At 41.9% G+C, this 16,238-nt stretch overlaps 1 protein-coding gene and 1 long non-coding RNA gene across 4 annotated transcripts in view; one reads left to right on the top strand and one right to left on the bottom strand.

Annotated features, from left to right (window-relative positions):
* The window catches only part of LOC116665305, a 102,320-nt gene that overhangs the window by 10,779 nt on the left and 75,303 nt on the right, over nt 1-16,238 (bottom strand). For all 3 annotated transcript variants that reach the window (XR_004321854.1, XR_004321853.1, XR_004321855.1), the window contains one exon: nt 2,317-2,449. This is a non-coding gene — a long non-coding RNA (uncharacterized LOC116665305). The remainder of the gene's footprint in view (nt 1-2,316; nt 2,450-16,238) is intronic.
* Nucleotides 1-16,238, top strand: part of PREP (prolyl endopeptidase) — a 117,301-nt gene that overhangs the window by 78,600 nt on the left and 22,463 nt on the right. The window lies entirely within an intron of this gene.

Here is a 16,238-nt window from a genome sequence, read left to right as displayed (position 1 = left end):
TCAAAGTAAATTTTTCTTTGTATTTCCCTAGCATACATTTATTGTGTTGTTGCCTGCATGCTAATGTTTGGAAACCTTTCAGACAAGTTGAGTAATTTTTTAAAAAAGGAATTCTACTGACATGTTAATTCAGTTGACCATTCCTCATTATGTTTTATGAGAGTTTACAGTCGTTACTTTGGATTTTTTTTATTACTTTTTCCAGACTTTGTAAAGCTTGTTTCTTTTAAGTGGCTTTTGGCTTTTCTAACTTGTTTTCTAAAGCAGCCTCTTATTTCACGCATTCAATTTCCCTTTCCTTCTTCACTTGTCAGCATTTTTATTGATTTGTATTTACGATTCTTGTAAGGTCTTTTCCGCACTGTGAATGTAAGTGAGGTCCCGGAAGGCTCTGTGCCGCAGAGAGAAGCCAAAGGACACTTAAGATAGTGTTAGTTTTACTAATACTAGTTTGAATAAGAAGGAATTTCCAAGTGAGGAATTACAGTAAGTATCAAGGAATGACTAGGTGAAAAGGTTGCTTAAGTAAATAAAAGTAATTTCTCAGCCATTGAAAAAATAATTTCATAAGCAGCTATCTTGATTCTGGCAGGGCTGGGAATATAAGGAAAGATAGAGTCTACCTAAGAAATGGAGGTGTAATCAAAGATTTTTAGCAGCTTGATTTAAGTTGATCACAGGTCCTACGGGAGCTCAGAAGAGTTAGGAACATCAAAGACTATTCCTGGGAAGAAGGCTTCCTGGAAAGGAGCTTTGGGCCGACAAGGGAAGGGCTTGGGAGGGAGGAGAGTTCATACACAGAAGGGCTATGCTCAGGACCACGGCTGGAGCCCAGTGGCAAGAGATGAGCCTGGAAGGGAGACAGGTCCAAACCCTAATGGTCTGGTATGCACCCAAATGGGGTGAGATTTTTATCCCATATGCAGTGGGGAGCCCTTGAAAGGGGCTATGCCAATTGCACGTGGGCCATCTGCCAGGTGCTCATAGTTAGGGGCAGGAGTCGGGGGAGTCACGAAGTGGATGAATCCCTGCGCACAGCTTGAGCCCCCTCAATAGTGTGTATAGAAGAGGAAGAGGACGAGAGTCTCTGGGGAGCTTTAAACTTTAGAAGACAGGAGGTGAGGGAGGTGGGGAAAAGGAGCCAGGAAAGCCTGCATCACAGGGAGAAGTTTCAAGGAGGACGGCACAGTATGGCCCGGAAGTCACGGAGGAGATGGGTTGGGCGGTGTTGGGATGGGCCATGAGCATTTGGTGGGAAGAGTAGCTAGCAAAAGTCGAGCAGCAATGGACTGAAGAAGCCTGAGTGGAGCCAGTGAGCCCAGCCGCCCAATTCTAACAGGGTGAGGGGTCTCCTTACGGCCCTGGCTTTGTGTGTTAATTACTAGGTAGTAGAGATATTACACAGAATTCACTAAATAAAGGTTTTTGTACTCAGTGTGCTGGCTTTGTAACCAGCTTTTCTGCACACACTCCTGATGCTTCATAACTGTCACATGTTCCCCATCCACCATCCTGAGTGCCATCCATCACCAGTGCGGCACAGTGTTCTTTTCTACATCGTCCATGGACATGATTCAATTATTCATCTTAAGCTTAGACTTCGCTTTTTCACTGCCTTAATGTTGCCTTGATTACAGGTGATAATAAAAATGGATGTGTGTGCGTAATCGAAAGTATATTATTTCCACATTTAAAACATTTTTAAATGAATAGACAAGATCATCTTCTGTGATAGTACTGGGGTAATGAACAAGGTGGTGGGAGCCATTTCATCACCATCAAAAAAGATGGTTTCACTGATAAGATCATCAGTGTTACTCTGCCGCACAAATACAGAGCATGTACACAGCCAAGTTTAGACTAAAAGTCAGAGAAGAAGTGGTACCTGTCCCTTCACAGCAGGATTTCTGAACTTTGTGATTTGCCTTCATTTTTTCCCCTTCCTCTTTTCCGCCCCCTGCTGAGATGCCTCCCAGTAGCCGGTTACTGTGCTTCTCTAAGCCTCTGTTCTGTCCCTTCTAACTGACCATCTCTCTGCAGCCTGTTCTCGCCAGCACGAGTCCACTTCTGGCCCCACGTGTCCCAGTACGGGGAGTGAAACAGCACTGTGTGCTCATGACCTTCCTAATGATTGTTTTTTTAAGCCTTGAAATCATCTATGATGGGTTTGGTTTTTTGTTTTGTGTTTTGTTTTTTGATTTTTTGCCTCTTACTAGAGGGGTCTGTTTTGCTGGTTTGCATTTGTATTGTCTGAGACTCTAGGTAGAGATGGATCAGAGGTAATAGCAGCGTTGAATGTGCCCAACAGATACTCACATAAATGCCTTTGTGCCCGTGAATTTTTCTTCCAGGTTCACCTTTTCAGTGTTCCAGTCATTCATTTCTCTGCAGCAAAATTATCTTGTGTGCATTTGCTCATCACAGTGTTTTTGCTGTTTCTCAGTTTCCACTGGGATGGACAAAGGGAAAATAGTCATTGAATGGTTTTGCCAGGTTCCTGGTTCTGGGGCTTTTGCCAAGTCTGACCTCAAATCAGGGCCACTCAGCTTTGTGCAGGTTGTTTCATTCCCCCACACCTAACCCCATGGCCGTGAACTGCTTGACTGCAGAAAACCGCTCCCTTTTCTCCTCACTAACATCTGTCTCTCTTTAATAGTTCATGCTGTTAAGGATGCATAACTGCCAGCCACAAATTTTTAAGCTGTGCAGTTCTGTTCTGTTACTGAACATTCTGGCTGGAGTTTGTCTTTTCAACATTTTGGTTATTAATTTTATTTCTCTAGTGCAATGAAATAAATAAGTGGTCTGCTGTGGGTTTGAGTTAATGAGGACTTGAAATAGATTTCAAAGTGTTCCTGTTGGATTTTTATGGTGCAGGTGCGATCTCATGAGGAAATGACCATAACTAAGCAGTTTAGGAACTGTAAAGCTCATCCGCCATGCACTGCTAAATTAATAGATTAACAGCTGCACATAGGAAAGTGTCAGATGGGAAGTATTTTTCATTAGTAGTAAGTTGGAAATTTGGGACCTGATACATGCTTATATATATAGTCTCTTAAGTACCTCAACCAGGTTAATTTGTACCTTATTACTCTTCAGCTTACAAGAATTTGATGCCAGACTCTCAGCTGCTGTGTTTGTATGGATTTTTTTCTCTTTTTAAAAAAACTTTTTTATAATTTATTTAAAAACAAAACAGTCCTCCCATTTCTCCCACCCCTACCTCTGGCAACCACCAGTCTATTAGCATTCTGAATCTGTGAGCTTGGTTTTTGATTTTGTTTTGTTTTCTTAGAATCTGCATATAAATTAGATCTTACAGTATTTGTTTTTCTCTGACTTCACTTAACATAATGCCCTCAAGGTCCATCCATGTTGCCTCATATGGCAGAATTTCCCCCCTTTTTTTTTTTAATGTCTGAGTAATATTCGCATGTGTGTATGTGTGTGTGAACACTTCACAATTTCTTTATCCATTTGTCCACTGACAGACACTTAGGTTGTTTTCATATCTTGGCTACTGTAGCTAATGCTGCAGTGAACATAGGGGTGCATATATCTTTTTGTATTAGTGTTTTCACTTTCCTCAGATAAATACCCTGAAGTGGAATTGCTGGATCATATAGTAGTTCTATTTTTAATTTTTTGAGGAACCTCCATTCTTTTTTCCATAGTGGTTACAGCAGTTTACATAGCCATTTTAACAGGTTAAGTGATATCCCATTGTTTTGACTTGCATTTCCTTGAAGATTAGTGATGTTGAGCATCTTTTCATGTGCCTGTTGGTCATCTGTATGTCTTCTGTGGAAAAATGCCTTCAGATCTTCTGTCCATTTTTTAATTGGATTTGTTTGGTTTTTTGCTGTTGAGTTGTGTGAGTTCTTTATATGTTTTGGAGAGTAGCCCCTTATCAGATACATGGTTTGCAGTTATTTCCCCCCGTTAGTAGGTTGCCTTTTATTTTATTGATGGTTCCCTTTGCTGTGCAGAAGCTTTTGAGTTTGATGTAGTTCCACTTACTGATTTTCACTTTGGTTGCTTTTGCTCTTGATGTCAGATTCAGAAATCATCACCAGGATCCATGTCAAGGAACTTACCGTATTTTCTTCTAGGAATTTTATGGCTTCAGGTATTATGATCAAGTCTTTAACCTGTTTAGAGTTAATTTTTGCATATGGTATAAGATAGTGATCCTTTTTTATTCTCCTACATATGGCTGCCCAGTTTTCCCAACACCATTTATTGAAGAGACTGTCCTTTTCTTATGGTATATTCTTGGCTCCTATATTGTAAATTAGTTGACCATACAAGCATGGGTTCTCTGTTCTGTTCTGTTGATCTATGTGTCTGTTTTTATGCCAGTACCGTACCATATTGATTACCATAGCTTTGTAATAGAGTTTGAAATCAGGGAGCATGATTACCTGCAGCTTTGTTCTTTCTCAAGATTGCCTTAGCTCATCAGGGTCTTTTGTGGATTCATACAAATTTCAGGATTGTTTTTTCTATTTCTGTGAAAAATATTGGAATTTTGGTGAGGATTTTAATTGAATCTGTATATTGCTTCGGGTAAAATGAACATTTTAACAGTATTAATTCTTCTAATTCATGAGCATGGAATGTCCTTCCATCTTCTTTAGTTTCTTTCATTAGTGTCTTGTAGTTTTCAATATATAGATCGTTCATCTCCTTGATTAAATGCATTCCTAGGTCTTTTATTCTTTTTGATGCAATTGTAAATAGGATTGTTTTCCTTTTTTTTAATTGAAGTATAGTTGATTTACAATGTTGTGTTTGTTTCTGCTGTACAGCATAGTGATTCAGTCATGCAAATATTTATAAATCTTTTTATAATAGGTTATTACAAGCTATTGAATATAGTTCCTTGTGCTATACAGTAGGACCTTGTTGTTTATCTATTTTATATGTAGTAGTTAGCATCTGTAAATCTCAGACTCCTAATTTATCCCACCCCTACCCCCAGGATTGTTTTCTTATTTTCTCTTTCTCGTAGTTCATTATTAGTGTAAAGAAATGGAACAGACTTTTGTGTACTGATTTTGTATCCTGCCACTTTACTGAACTGTGGATTAGTTCTAACTGTTCTGATGAAGTCTTTAGTGTTTTTATATATAATATTACATCATCTGCAAATAGTGACGGTTTTCCTTCTTCCTTTCTAATATAGATGCTTTCTGTATCTTTTTCTTGCCTAATTGCTCCAGCTAGGACTTCCAGTACGATGGTTAATAATAGTGCCGAGAGCGGACATCTTTGTCTTCTTCCTGACCATTTGAGAAAAGTTTTCAGCCGTCACCATTGAGTATGATGTTAGCTGTGGGCTTGTCATATGTGGCCTCTATACCTGCTTTGTTGAGAGTTTTTCAATAAATAGATGTTGAGTTTTATCAGATGCTTTTTCTGCATAAGAACTTTTTTTCCTTCATTTTGTTAATGTCGTGTATCACACTGACTGGTTTGTAGATTTTGTACCATCCTTGCTTCCCTAGAATAAATTCCATTGGATTGTGGTGTATGAGCATTTCAATGTATTGTTGAATTCGGTTTGCCAGTATTTTGTTGGGGATTTTTTTTAATGAACTGCCACTTAAAATACTTTTTCTTATGTTTGATTGAAGCAGAGGGTCCAATTTAAGCATGCATTTATGCACTTACCAAGCATTTGTATTCTAAGTGCCTACTACCCTCCAGGCACTGTGCTGGGTACAGATGTAAATTGATGCACAGCCCTAGAAGGGAGATGCATGAGGGCACAATAGCTGTACCACTGAAGGTTCAAGAGGGGCCCCTGGTGGAGGGGCTGGGGATTTGCTGGTTCCTTGTTTACAGTGGCTAAGAGGATGGAGTCTGGAGTCAGACAGCCCAGGTTCAGACCCTGATTCCATCACTTACTAGATGTGTGACTTGGACTGGTTACTTCTCTGTGCCAAAGTGGACCCCCTACACACACTAAAAAAATGGTGATATTCATGGTATAGGCCCATGTGTGGAATAAAATAAGCATATATTTAGAAAGCCCTTACAGAGTAGTGCTTGGTGTGTGGGAAAAACTATGTAAGTGTTTTAAACAAATCAAGTAAAATAAATAACATATATTTTGACCAAAGTAAGGACTGAGGAAAGCTCTGTTGTAAAAAATATAGAAACTAACTGGCAGGCATTTTCATATCTATTTTTAAATGTGTGGAAACTGGAGCTGATGGTTAGCTTACGTAGGAATTTACTATCACTAGGTTCTGTCTCCAGAGCCTTGGCTAATTTTTGTTCCCTGTGTTTTCAGTTATTTTGACGTTTTCAGATAAGGAAGAACTTTCTAACAATTAGAGATGCTTCAAAATGAAATGACCTGCCATTTGACTCTTGTCAGTTTCTTTCTCGTTACTAGAACCATCCAAACAAAGGTTGAATTGAGATGTAGCTTTGGGGTTGCCTGCCTTGGGTAGGAATGGTTGGGGGCCAAATAAGTGAATCCCTAAGAGCAAGTGATTTTTTTTTCCCCAGTCATACTTTAGTCTATAAAGGCATGTGACATTGGGAGCAGGGGTCTGGAGCTGTGAAATGGCAATTTCAGTGGAGAGGACAGTTGGAAGGGATTCACAAAGGCAGAGAGTGGATAGTTTCAATTGCTGGTCTCAGATTTGGACTTCATTTTGTAGAAAATGAGGAGGCGTTGCATGTTTTCAATAGGGGAGTGACCTAGATTAAAAGGAAGATTTTTTTAATCTCAGGGAGATAAATCTGGTAACAAGTGTCCATAGATTGGAAGCAAGAGTCCTTTGTGGAGACAGGCCACCTTGTGGATAGATGGTGATAAATAGATGATATATGAGAGGTATCCAAGATGACTCTGAGCCTCAGGAACTGAGGTGAGCTGGTGTATAGGTCTTTGTGGGGTCAGAAAGAGAGTGTTTAATATGCAGTTCTAACTCAGTTATTCATTCAGCAAATGTTTATTGAATTCACACAGGGCAGAGCTCATCACCCTTTGGTATTTTTATGGAAAACAAAACAAGCACACACGCATTCCGCATTGTATGTAGTGAGCCTGATTGTGGGGCAGCGTATGTGTTCGGGGAGAGCACCCTTGAGAACAGTGCCTTTTACAAAAACAGAAGCTGCTTTCTCTGAACCTGTGCGTGAAGTAGGTCCTTCACTTTTATGAGAATGTCTGATTATGTCTGCCTTGACCACAGAAAGGTCAGCAGTGGAACTGAAGACAGCTTTCATGTTTTGCAGTCAAGTCGTATTTATTCATCATCGCCCCAAATATCTTTCTACCTTAAAATACCTGAATACCTGTAAAGTCTAAAAACCCATCAAAGTACCATGTTCCACTTGTGTCTATACCACTGTCTTTCTTCCCTTGTGTTCAGAACCTTCCACTTTCTCTTTGACTTCTTGCTCCACAGTTTGAGACTGGGAATGGGTTTATCATTCCAAAGAACAGACGGCCGAGCCTCTGAGAGCCGGTGCATTTCCACAGAGACTATGAGTGTAGCACTTAGCACATTGTTGGTACTCAGGAAAATTAAAACAGATGATTAAATAGACCGGCTTTGCTGTCACAGAGGTGCCCCACAGGAGTTCTGTAAAATCTCCAGTGTTACAGAAATGCCCAGTCATCCTTTGGCAAGCAAACTAAGACAATCTGGAATAGACATTTCCCTTTATGTTTTCTGCCCAAAGGTGGCTCTGAAACTCCTCCCCACTCCTCCAAAGTGACGTGTCGGGAAGAGACAGGATCACAACCTTCAAATGCCGGGCTAGTATTTTTAACCTAAGCACAGCACAGGAATGTGCAGTGCCGCCTTGAGGTTCTTCGTATCCTTGTAAAACAAGATAAAGGGGTACGGAGGATGCGGGCTCTTTGCGTGATGGAATGTCTTGTTCCCTGTTTGCCTGGAGCGTGAAATTTCTGAGCAGCTCTGCTCCTTGTCATTTGCCACACTTAGCACAGGCCACACAAGTGGCCTCTGTCAAGTCTGATGAAAAGCGGAGCTCAGCGCCTTTTTATGAGCATTCTCCTTCCAACCTGTCAGGCTCTAAAATTAGGTGGGAGTTGCTATCAGCAGACATGCTTCTCTGTGAGGGGCTCGCCCTTTCCAGTTTTCCTTCATCTTCTGCAGATGAGCATGGCCCATGGCTGGTCGAGAGTCCTGATGTTTGCCTCAGATAGCACCAAATCTGACCTGGATTCGCTGTGGGAGTGGGGATGATTGTTTGGGGGAGCTTAAATGGTTGCACGTGTTCAACATTTTATTACTAAATGTATTCACCTCAAGGAGAGGTATCATTTCAGTAGAGAGAGGGCTGATCTCTTCATAACCAATGTCACTCTCTTAAAGAACAGTAATGTACCCTTGATTTGTTATGTTTCCTTGCTCCTCTTTTTCCTTTAAAGGAAGATGTTTTTCTTTCATCTTTATGAAACCAGATGCACATGTTAAAGACAGCCGGACGCACATTCAGTGACTGTCATCTTGGGCTGGGACACGCTTCCAGGGGAAAACAACCCCTGCAGAGCCACACTTGGCAGTAGGGATGGGTGGTTCATGACTATGTAGTTTATATAAATGTAAACCTTTCCTCTCTTTTCCTTTATATTAAGAGCTTATTAATATAAAGGATTCAGTTCAAGGATGCATGAACTCTTCTCTGTTAAACAATCATTCCTTAGGATATGGTTTTAAATATGCAAAGTTAGAAGCTGCTTTAAATTTGATGACTTAGTAAGTTGGGGTTAGTTTTCTTATTCTCTCAAGACTTTTTTGCTTCATTTCTGAAGTGAATTGTGCCTTTTAAAAATACTACTGAAACTGAATTTTTTTTACTAAAATGGCATGGCAGGATATGGTGGGATTTTTATTATTGTTTTAATAATCTGTCTTCAAGATAGTAACACTGACGACTGTTTAGAGAAGGAGCATCTTTTCAAGCCAACTCATTCTGCTTAAAAAAAGAATAATAAATAATAACCCCTGTATCTAGAATATGGCTTTTGATGTGTTTGAGTGAGTCTCCTTTTCAAGAGGGTAACCAAAACAGAAAAGCAAATAAAGCACAATATCTCTGGCAGGATATCTGTCCCCTGGATTCCTTAGAGATCAGTGATCATTGTCTTAAGGGTGAAAAAAAAACAATAATAAATCTGTGCGGAAGGTTCTAACATTTGCAAAATGTTGCACAATTACAGCCAACAAAGATACTTACAAGGAAGTGAAAGCTTGCATTATTTTGTGATAGAATCGGGAAAAAAACTCTGGATTTGATGGTAATTTCATATAAGCTGGCAGTGTCACCTCTGCAGGTGTCTTAGCTTTGTGGCTCTTGGTGTGTCATTTGTAAAGTAAGAGAGGGTGACCAGCTGGATGAGGTCCCAGAGCAACGGTCTCTCCTTGTATCTGAACTATTTTAAATCCCCAGAATTTGGGGTGATTATTTTAGTCCCCGAGGGCTGAAAAAGAACTGACACCAGCTTTCCTTTCTAGGTAAAACAGTCTTGCGACTGCGTGGAAATACCCATCTCTGTCCTCTGTGGGGAAACAGCAAGGGCTTCACAAAGGGTGTGGCTCCTGGTGGCCTTGCTGTGCTGAATGCTTTGGGTTTCTGACGTGGAACTACATTGTTATGCTGCTGAGAGGGTCTCCAAAATGAAGCATTTAAGTTCGAAAGGGGAGGAACATGAAATTAAGGGAGGAAGCTTTCTTAATTCAGTGTTGGATCAGTCTTTGGCCAGCTCACTAATGTTTAGCACTAACTGTGGCTTTGAATCGCTGTCATGATGTTTAGTTTTCGTTTGTGGTGTCCCCAATGAAGGTTTCATATTACAACATGCTTAAACACCCCCTTTCATGAGGTCCCCGGGATGCTTCCAAAGACAATCTGTCTTAGATTCTTGGGCGGTGCTTGTATCTGAGGGTGAACGGGTGTGCCAGGGAGAGACCCTGTTGCTAACATTGGTGTCATAGGCTCCTGTTTGAACTGGACCCGTCGCATGGACCATTTGCTCTGCTGTTGACAGGAGAAGGGAGGACAGGGCCCGTCAGCTTCATGTGATGAGTCACTGGCCCTGGATGACGGACAGACTTTTTCTGTTACTCATGTGGGCACCTGCTGGATCCCATGTGAGCACTTTGTTTTCCTGTCCATTAAGGATCCCAGGCTTTGGCATCCCATTAAAGGGCTGTGCCCACCGTGGACACTAAAAAGAACAGTTGTGTATTGTCAGCTCGCTCTCATTTGGTTACAAGTAGGGGAAAACAGTACGTCTTTCTGCTTTTTAGCTTGACCCTGTCATTACACGACAGTAGTGAACTGTCATGTAACGGAGAAATGGCACGTGGGTTTAAGCTTTGGCAGTTGTCTCCTCATCCAGCATGAGTGGCTTCTGTTTTGAAGAAATACAGAGTACGTTATAGCGGCTGTATGTTAGTAACAGCAGTTCAAGGTTCTATTGCTCCTGCCACAACTTCACTTTAGCAAATGAAAGGAGCGGGGAGACCGGGTGGGTCTGAGGCCGGCGCAGCAGAGTTCTGAGCAGGGTCTGCGGTGCACGTGGGAGAGGGGAGGCCTGGGTGTGAGAACGGAAGGGACCGCGTGAGGCCTGGCTCTGGGGGTCCTTGGAACAAGATGTGATTCCGAGAGCTGGCAGTCGGGGGGCTGAGGAGAGAGTGAAGTGTAAGAGACAGGTGTTGCTCGCCAAACTGAGAGAGGCCTGAAGAGGCGCCCACAGAATGTACATCCATCTAGAGCACGTTGGCTGAGAGATACAGATGGGCCGCCCTCCGAGTGAGGTCACAGCCCTCAGAGCAGGCAGCCTGAGGGCATTCTCACCGGCCCCTCACAGGGACCCGCCGATGGGGACGTGAAGGCCCTAAGCACCGAGCAGGTTATAGAGCGCTCTAGATGGCAGATGCGGAATTTACACAGAGAAAAGAGGAAACTGAGTATAGAAAATTGCAAAATAGTAGCGTTTAGCAGCAGGAAGAAGAGCTAAGCTAGTAATGGATCAATTAGGAAGGTTGAAAAAGAATTGGAGAAATACTTCACCCAAGAAGCTAAAGAAGTGGCTGCCAGTTAGGGATCAAAACGGATGGAGCCTGGGAAGAAACCAGTTCCAAGTGGCATTGCTGGGGGATAGAATAATTCTTCAGTAAATGGTGTGTAATAGTTGGCCATTTGGGGAAAAGTAGTTAGATACCAGACCACATGTAAAAATAAACTTCATTTGGATTAAAACTGTAAATGTAAAAATTCAAAATGAAAACATAGACAAATATTTTTATAACTTGGGATAGAGGGAGCCCTATTTGTGTTTGTGATAGCTGTATTTAAGATACCACAAAGAAAGTTAAAAAATAGGCCATAGACTGGCAGGAAATACAAACAAAATGTACGACAGAAAAAGGTTAGTATCCTTAATGTAAGAAGAGTTCTATAAACGAATCAGAAAGTAACACTAAAACAGTAGACATACTTTGTTTTCTAAGGAAGAGATAAAACATGACTAATAAATGGATGGACATCTTTGCTAATTTAAAAACTGAATCTTAATAATGAGATCATAATGTTTGTCTGTTAGACTAGCAAAAATTAAAATCCGTCTTAACATCCACTGATGATGAGAAGCTGACACCTAAGTAATCATTGTCATTAGGAGCTTAAGTTGAGACATCATTTTTTGAGCATCATTTGTCAGAATCTATTGAATTTTTAAATGCACATACACTTTGTTCTAGCAATCTCATATCTAAGAATTATCCTATACAAATCATAGCATGAGTGTATAAGATTTATGTAAAAGGGATTTATTACATCATTGTTGATAACAGAAAAACGGAGAATAGTCTGAATAGCTATTGGTGAGTAAATGGTTAAATACATTTGCACGCTTTCCTAGAATTAAGTACTAGGCAGCCATTTTTTTAGTGAGGGAAACCTGAATGTCTTAACCTGGAAAGAATTTCGTAACATCTTGCTAAGTGAGGAGAGGAAGAGCAAGTTGTAGGCCAAAATTGGCCTGATTCTGCGTATCGCCATTTAATAATAACCTGTGTACGTGCATATGTGTAAATAGATGTGTCTGTAAGCATATGAAAAAGTTGGGAAGGGTGTACATCTCTGGGGTAGAGGTTGGGGGGGGGACAGAAATGGTCATTGATGCCCTTTGAAAGAAAGGATGGTGGGGACAGGACTGAACGAAGTAGGCACGTGTGCACTGTGGGTGTAGGTTACTCTAGATACGTTTGATCAGGAGGGAAGCAGGGGATGGAAATTTAACTTGAGGGACAGTGTGGTACAAAAAAGATTTGGGTGGCTTTTTGTTGTTTTCTTTTGTTATGTACAGGTAGGAGAAATTTGAGTCTGTTTGAATGCCAAGGAAAGGGAGACAATACAAAAAGAAAAAGTTGTGAAAAGTCAGAAGAGTGCAGTTAGTGGTGGGCATGGTAAGAAATGAGTGATCCTTCTTCCTCTGGGTTGTAGAGGGTGAGTGAAGTTGGCGGAAGGTTTTTCAAGAACTCCAAGCAGACGGTCCCCCATGAAGATAGGCGAGGCCAGATACAAAGAGTAGGGGGATATAAATGGGGCTTGTCGGGAGTGGAAGAAATTGGAGAACACTGGAAACAGCTACTCTGGAGTGGATTTAGGAACAAAAAAGGTACAAGGACAGTCATTTGGGAAAGACATAGGAAGGAAAAGTGTAGGAAGGAAAAGTCAAGAAAGAAAAAAACATAAGGAATTCATTTGAGGAAAGGGGGGGAAAGGCATAAGGCATAATAAGTTCAGAGCCCAGGAATTCAATATTAATTTGTAATGAAGTGAGTTGGCATTTCCTGAGTACCCAGCAGCCCAAGGAGAAGGAATCTGGTGGGTTTTGTTACAATTAGAGGACTTCAGGCATTAGTGGCACTTAAAGAGCTGGCTGAGGGTCAGAAGCTGGGCACGAAAGCCCAAGGGAGGCTGCCAGAGCCAGGGAAACATCAGGGACTGGATGATGTAGTAAAAGTTTGGGGTTTTTTTTGGGGGGAGGGGTTGTTTGTTTTTAAAGAAAAAAGGCCAGTATATCTCAGGAGTAAGACAGGGAAGGAGGTGAAAAGAGTAAGTCGGAGTCACAGGGGAAATGTGTGTTCCTTGCAGAGGAGTTTCAGGTTCTTAGGGCCAAGGTATAGCCAAGGCGATGGGTGTTTGTAGTGCCTGTTGGTTTGACTCTAGACTTAAGTCCCACAAGGGAAGGAATTATCTGGGTCTTATTCATCTTTATGTCTCCAGTGCTAATAAGTTCAGGGTCTGGCACATAGTGGACAGGCAGCAAGTATTTGAATGAACAAGTGGACAGGCTGGGGTGGAAGCCAACAGGTGAGGCATTTAAGCATCTGTAAAGCCAAGGTGGTGGACACATCATCAATTTCATTGTTAAAGTCACTGAAGAAAATCGTAGGAGAACTGGGTAAAGAGAAGTGCAGGGCCCCATATTGAATTGTCAAAGACTGTGGGGAAATACCTGGTTTTAGTGGATGTAATTGATGAGGCTGAGGGAATGATAAAAGCAAATGATGTGACTAGTTTTTTGAGCCCAGATCCATGTGCAGCAGAAGAGCTAGATATGCTCAATCTGCAGGTTTGGGCAGTCCACCCGAGACCTGTGGGGTCAAAATTTCTGGGAACAAAGCCTAGAAAACTGTTTTAAACATGTTTATCACAGTTGCTTGGCCCCGCCACTAAGGCTCAAGAACCACTAGTGGAGATTCTGAAGTGGAGCTTTTAGGTTTGGCCAGGTTTGGGAAGCAAATGGAAATGAGGAATTTGCTAGTTTCTCCTCCTTACTGAGCAAATCTAGAAAGAAAATACCCATAGAGCCTCTTAAAGAAAAGTTTTGAGAGAAGTGGCTTCAAGAAGAAATCTGTTTCAGTGAAGTCAAAGGAGTGGAAAGAGCATGCTGGAAACTGGCTGGGCTGTTTTCGGGTCCGTTTGTCCACATGGGTTCTTCCATAGTTATCCAGAGACTCAGGTTAAGGTTTATTATCAGCTGCCGTTCCATAAATGGAAATGGCATAAAATACTGCTTTGTGTGTGTATACATAGAGATTTGATAAAATCTGTATACATATATATATACATGTATATAAATTGTGTATGTCTGTCTCAAGTCTGAAATACCCTTTTACGGAGTTTTCTCGAAGCTGATTTTATTGTAATCATCCTCACAGTGACTTTCCTTTTTGGATAGCGTTCAAATGTTGTTATTTTAACAACCAAACCACACCAGCCGAAAGCTTGGGTATATTTTTCCAACTGCAGGCATAAAGGGGCCCACGTGCTTTTGATTGTATTCCCCGAGGATGCCTTTGTCGCAGAGCCAGGTGGGAGAGTTGCAGGCTGACTTGCAGGCACTGGCAATCCTGCAGGTGGTAGCAGGAAAAGCAGGGCCACAGGAGGAAGCCACGTTGTCAGGAAGCAACAGGATGGAGCACTTTGCGAACAGGGGGGTCTAAGCGTCGGCTTAGTGAGGACAGAGGTGCGCGGGTCTGGCTGATGGGATGAAGAGCAGGGACAGAGGGGTGAGCCGGGCCAGGATTTGAGGGTAAGTGGAAAGTTTTCAAACGGATGATTCAGGACGGTTTGCTTCCCCGCTCTTTGATGCTACCGCCTCTGTGGCTAGAGTGCTGCAGATTCTTCCCAAGTCTGAGGGAAGACCCTGTGTGTCAGCTCATTAGCCCCAGCCAGTCACCTGTACCACCTGCTACCTGGCACTAAATAACTTCAAGTAAAACTGTCCCCTTGGATAATTTGGAACTCCACAGTATATTCTCTCTGATTCCCAAACTGTCAAATTTACATCCCTCTCATTATTTCTCTCCAACGTTAGAAGCAAATGCTTTTTATACTATTTCTTGGCAGGTTTCAAAAAACGACCAGACTTGCAGGCATTAACTGTGGTCCTGTGGTGCCCTTCTCCACATCCACACCGCCTCCGCCCTCTCCTCTGCCCGCACCCTGTTTATTTTCAAGGACTTTGTGGCGACTTTCTACAACTGCCACCTTAAAAAGCTTTGGATAGAATGTGGCTCCAAGTCACACCAAGTGTAAAGACTTCCATCCTAGACTGTGATGTGTGAGGGCAGCACGTGCACTGAGCTAGGGCACCTTCCACGTGTCATTGGAGATAAAGACACCACGTTTGCCCAGAGAGAAAGCCGTTTACAGATTTTCTGTCTGGAAGAAGCTATTATCAGTCTTTGGTGACTTAGTGTTTATTCTGTGGCTTATCATTTGAATAGCATTTCATGTTCTCTTTCTAATCCTTTCTCTCTTATTCCATTTAGCTAAAAAGTAATGTGTAGAAATGTGGACTGAAGTTGCCCAGATTCCGGAAGGTTTGATGAGTCTTAATTATCAATGCTAGAGAAAATGTCTTTATTTAATCAGGAACAATAGGATTTCTATGTTTTTCCTCACCTACTCTCTACGCTGTTACATGTTTTGTTGTTGTTAATGTTTATTTAATAGTTGAACATAGGAAAATGAAGAAGGGTTGAGTGTCTTAACATTTAGAGGGGAAATTCAGTATGAAATTTCTTTCCTAGAAAAGAAGTCTTCCTGGATTGAATTGTTTGGCAAACAAGCCAAATCTGACTTTCCAGGGCTGGGAGGGCCACTCAGGGGCAGGGAACTGAATGCCTGTTCTCTTCCATGGGCCTCGTGAAGACCCTAAGCAAGGAGGGCGTGATGGTCACATTTTAGGGATGAAGAACTGAGGCCGAGTGAGGACACCTTGCCCAGAGTCACCTAGCTTGATAGTTACGGGATAAGAATTCAAATTCAGGGCTGCCTGTTTGCACTACCTCGTGAAAACCGAAAAGGGCTAGGAGACGGTGAAGCACCTCAGTGGTGCTGGACTCTCACTGTGCTGCTCCACATCTTGAAGAGAGAATTTACTATCTGTACTTTTCCCGTTAACACTTTTAAATGGGAAAAGAAAAGAATTTTTGACGAGAGACAAAAAGCGTGATATAAGCAAGCTTCTTACTCGTGAAGTAAAAAAAATAGTGAAAGACAGTCCACTCCCCAGAACTGGGAGCGGGCCGTCCAGGAGAGGAGAAAGGGCGCCACTGCCTTGTTTTTTCTGTTTTTAGATCCTGGTTTCATGATTGATTGACAGCTCAGGTTCCTTGTGTTCTGGATTGTTCCTTTCCCCTCCCTCTCCCCCTGCCCAG

This window comes from Camelus ferus, chromosome 8 (assembly GCF_009834535.1).
Source record: "Camelus ferus isolate YT-003-E chromosome 8, BCGSAC_Cfer_1.0, whole genome shotgun sequence".
In the NCBI taxonomy this organism is placed as follows: Eukaryota; Metazoa; Chordata; class Mammalia; order Artiodactyla; family Camelidae; genus Camelus; species Camelus ferus.
This window is presented reverse-complemented; position numbering and strand designations above follow the sequence as displayed.